The sequence below is a fragment of the Nansenia antarctica genome, assembly GCF_963989245.1.
Source record: "Nansenia antarctica genome assembly, chromosome: 20".
In the NCBI taxonomy this organism is placed as follows: domain Eukaryota; kingdom Metazoa; phylum Chordata; class Actinopteri; order Argentiniformes; family Microstomatidae; genus Nansenia; species Nansenia antarctica.
Genome location: NC_137693.1, coordinates 10,220,886 through 10,226,291, shown reverse-complemented (window position 1 = coordinate 10,226,291; position 5,406 = coordinate 10,220,886).

Here is a 5,406-nt window from a genome sequence, read left to right as displayed (position 1 = left end):
CCCCCCGTCCAAGGATTACAATTGGACTGCCATATAGCATTTGGAGGACAGCCAAGTTCCAGCAATACCCTTATGATCGACTCATAATACTATGATATAGTATCCGTTTGATTTTATTCACACACACACACACACACACACACACACACACACACACACACACACACACACACACACACACACACACGCACACACACTCACAATTTTCCAACAAAACTGAAAAGGTTTTGAAAAAGTATTGCAATTGTTTAAAACAACAAGGATCATACTGTATTGTTTTGTTTTTTCACTGCTAAATATGATTTGACATTATTATTTTTCTCCCCTCAGAAAATCACAGTACCGGTAATAGAATGTCATCCTAAAAGAAAGGGAAGTGGTAGCCTCGTGGGATAGCGAGTTGGACAGGTGATCAGAAGGTCATGAGTTCAAATCCCAATTCAAATCCCACCTGGTGATCAGAAGGTCATGAGTTCATATCCCACCTGGGAACACCACCACTAGAGTGCCTTGAGTAAGGCACTTAGCCCTAAGTTAGCCCGAGGATACTGTCCCTGTAATCCCTCATTGTAAATTGCTTTGAATGAAAGTGCTAAATGGTTAAAATGTAAAAGAACAGAATCAACAGTTTAGGAACAACCATATGTAACCCCATGACAATCAAGGTTCCATACCAGCCTCTCTGTTGTGCACGGTTCTGATCTAAACGTCTCACTATTACCATGGCTGCCAACTCACGCTTTTGGTGTGTGACACACTGTTCCATCTTCAGTCTCACGCTCACACACGCCAAAACAATTCTCACGCCAAAACACTATTCTGTTTTGAAATCTATTTTCTATTGATCAATATATTGTTAGTAACGTATTTGAATGTTTAATCTCATATTTGTATTTACTTTAGGTCAATATAATGTCTATCGATATAGCCTTGCTAGCAGGGATGCACATGGTCAGCAACAATATTCAAATAGGCTGTGACATTCAAGTGATGATTGATTGGTATTAACAGGCCCAAAGTGTGCCAAGAAACCATTCCCCACACCATTACATCACCTGAATGAATGAGAAGGTGTACAGAAGGTCTTCCTAATAAAGTGTTTGGCGAGTGTAATGTGTTATGATGTCTTGAAGTCTGAAGTCCACACCATTGCACCAGATGAATGAATGAGAAGGTGTATATGTGTTCCAAATAAAGTGTTCAGTGAGTGGACAGTGATTTAAAGTCTATATGCAATTTGGGAATAGGGAGGCAGAGAGAAAGAAAGCTCACTTGTTCAAGTAATCCAATATGTTGTGTGATACAGTATGTTGTGGTCCAGTATGTTGTGATACAGTATGTTGTGTGATACAGTTTGTGGTCCAGTATGTTGTGATACAGTATGTTGTGATACAGTATGTTGTGTGATACAGTATGTTGTGTGATCCAGTATGTTGTGTGATCCAGTATGTTGTGTGGTCCAGTATGTTGTGTGATACAGTATGTTGTGTGGTCCAGTATGTTGTGGTCCAGTATGTTGTGTGATACAGTATGTTGTGTGATACAGTGTGTTGTGGTCCAGTATGTTGTGTGATACAGTATGTTGTGTGGTCCAGTATGTTGTGTGGTCCAGTATGTTGTGTGATACAGTATGTTGTGTGATACAGTATGTTGTGTGATACAGTATGTTGTGTGGTCCAGTATGTTGTGTGATACAGTATGTTGTGTCATACAGTATGTTGTGATCCAGTATGTTGTGTGATACAGTATGTTGTGTGGTCCAGTATGTTGTGGTCCAGTATGTTGTGTGATACAGTATGTTGTGTGGTCCAGTATGTTGTGTGATACAGTATGTTGTGTGATACAGTATGTTGTGATCCAGTATGTTGTGTGATACAGTATGTTGTGTGGTCCAGTATGTTGTGATACAGTATGTTGTGGTCCAGTATGTTGTGATCCAGTATGTTGTGTGATACAGTATGTTGTGATCCAGTATGTTGTGTGATACAGTATGTTGTGTGGTCCAGTATGTTGTGTGGTCCAGTATGTTGTGATACAGTATGTTGTGTGGTCCAGTATGTTGTGATACAGTATGTTGTGTGGTCCAGTATGTTGTGATACAGTATGTTGTGTGGTCCAGTATGTTGTGATACAGTATGTTGTGTGATACAGTATGTTGTGGTCCAGTATGTTGTGTGGTACAGTATGTTGTGTGATACAGTGTGTTGTGATCCAGTATGTTGTGATCCAGTATGTTGTGTGATACAGTATGTTGTGTGATACAGTATGTTGTTGTGATACAGTATGTTGTTGTGATCCAGTATGTTGTGTGATACAGTATGTTGTGGTCCAGTATGTTGTGTGGTCCAGTATGTTGTGATACAGTATGTTGTGTGATACAGTATGTTGTGTGATACAGTATGTTGTGTGGTCCAGTATGTTGTGTGATACAGTATGTTGTGTGGTCCAGTATGTTGTGGTCCAGTATGTTGTGGTCCAGTATGTTGTGTGGTCCAGTATGTTGTGATACAGTATGTTGTGTGGTCCAGTATGTTGTGATACAGTATGTTGTGTGATACAGTATGTTGTGTGATACAGTATGTTGTGTGATACAGTATGGTGTGTGATACAGTATGTTGTGGTCCAGTATGTTGTGTGGTACAGTATGTTGTGATCCAGTGTGTTGTGATACAGTATGTTGTGTGGTCCAGTATGTTGTGGTCCAGTATGTTGTGTGGTACAGTATGTTGTGATCCAGTATGTTGTGTGATACAGTATGTTGTGTGATACAGTATGTTGTGTGGTACAGTATGTTGTGATCCAGTATGTTGTGTGATACAGTATGTTGTGTGATACAGTATGTTGTGTGATACAGTATGTTGTGTGATACAGTATGTTGTGTGGTCCAGTATGTTGTGGTCCAGTATGTTGTGTGATACAGTATGTTGTGTGATACAATATGTTGTGTGATACAGTATGTTGTGTGATACAGTATGTTGTGTGATACAGTATGTTGTGTGATACAGTATGTTGTGTGGTCCAGTATGTTGTGGTCCAGTATGTTGTGTGATACAGTATGTTGTGTGATACAATATGTTGTGTGATACAGTATGTTGTGTGATACAGTATGTTGTGTGATACAGTATGTTGTGTGGTCCAGTATGTTGTGGTCCAGTATGTTGTGTTACAGTATGTTGTGGTCCAGTATGTTGTGGTCCAGTATGTTGTGATACAGTATGTTGTGTGATACAGTATGTTGTGGTCCAGTATGTTGTGATACAGTATGCTGTGCTATGTCTGTTATTGCAGTGTCGAGGTGAGGAGAGAGGAGGCGAGGAGAGAGGAGGCAAGGAGAGAGGTGACAAGGAGAGAGGAGGCGAGGAGAGAGGAGGCGAGGAGAGAGGAGGCAAGGAGAGAGGAGGCCAACGAGAGAGGAGGTGAGGAGAGAGGAGGCAAGGAGAGAGGAGGCAAGGAGAGAGGAGGCCAACGAGAGAGGAGGCGAGGAGAGAGGAGGCGAGGAGAGAGGAGGCGAGGAGCAAGGAAAGACCATTGAGGCGTAACCAAGCAGCTGTAGAGTAGACTCTAAGCACATGACTTCCTGTGAGTGCTCCGGCCTGCTCGACAACTTCATTAATCCTGCTATTATTATTCTCATTATCTGGAGAGACAACATCCTCATACGTCAGGCTTACTGTAAATAAACCCTTGTGTGGCCAAAGACGAGGTTAGAGGGGAGATGGGGTTGATAAAGACACTGACTCAACACGCCCCCCCCCCCCCCCCCCCCCCAGATCTTCTCCTACAATGTGCTTTGAGTAGGAAGTGATTGTAGGACAGAGCTCAGGACGAGATGAATGCAGTTTATAACAATTGAGAAAGGGTCAACGTGGAAGGAAATATCCGTCCTTTGAGTTGGCCTTGACACACACACACACACACACACACACACACACACACACACACACACACACGCACACACACACGCACACACACACGTACCTGTTACACCACAGAGCCCAGCCATCTCCTTCAACTTTCACCTGGATTTCTTTGGCCCCTAGATAACCTGTAGAGCTTGTTGGCTACACGGACACAGCGTTGGTATGGTTATAGAAGCTGTGACATGGTTATGTAAGCCATAACGTACACATGGTTTTGTTAGAAAGAAAAAACATTGATGAAATAAGTTGGCAAAGTTATGGCAAAATATGTAACAGTAATATGAAACAGGTCCCTTGAAATAAATATTAAACACACACATTTAGTAAAAACATTGGGGAAAAATGGTTAAAAGTTCAAGGTGAAGACGGTGCATCGTCACAAACAGAAGCTGGGATATGTTATGTAAATCATAACAAAACAGTCTCTATAAGGGAGGACTGAGCTTCATGTGAGAGACTGGATAAAGTTGGATTATGTGTTACAGGTGTGGCCAGGGGAGGCTGGTGGAGGTAGAAATCAGAGGACGGGCTGTGTGGCTCATTGTAAGGGATGGGATGGTATCTAACACCTATAACATAAGTACCACACCTCTGATGCCCCCAGAGTGAGGCATGCCCTTCTACTCACTATCCTACTAGTCACCACTCACAGGAGGCTACTTTCATTCTTTTTTTCTTTTTTTTTTGATTGATTGAGAATGTTTATCTTGGTCCCTTATACAATTCATAATACAGATATAAAAAATGTACACAGTCACAATGCGTAACACCAGGACCAAAAAGGTGTATGCTGAAGCCATGGCTTATTGCGCCTACCCTTGTTACATGTACAAGACATGGGTCACCCCAGGGCTGCGTGCTAAGCCCCATCCTCTACAACCTCTACACCCACGACTTCACCCCCATCCACCCCAGCAACTACATCGTAAAGTTTGCAGACGACACCACCGTGGTGGGATGTATCTCGGGGGGGGGACGAGGCGGCGTACAGGGATGAGGTAGAGCAATTGAGCAAGCTGTGCAAGGTAAACAACCTGCTGCTAAACAAGTCAAAGACCCAGGAATTCATCGTAGACTACAGGAGGAAAAAGTCCGAGATCCTGCCCCTGCTCATCGACGGAGAGAGCGTGGAGATGGTCTCAAACCTCAGTTTCCTGGGACACATCATGCGGGATGACCTGGCCTGGAAGGACAACACTAAAGGCACCATCAAGAGGGCACAACAGCGGCTATACACCCTGAGATGCCTCAAGAAACAACACAGCAAGCAGGAGATGCTGGTGGCCTTCTACCACGGCGCAGTGGAGAGCATCCTCACCTTCGGCATCTCCAACTGGTACCACAGCTGCACGGCAGCGGAGAGAAGCGATCTACAGAGAGTCGTGAGAACAGCACAGGGGATCACCGGCGCCACCCTTCCCTCTCTGGAGGAGCTGTACAAAACACGCTGTCTCAGGAGGGCCTCCAAGATCTCCAAGGACCCGAC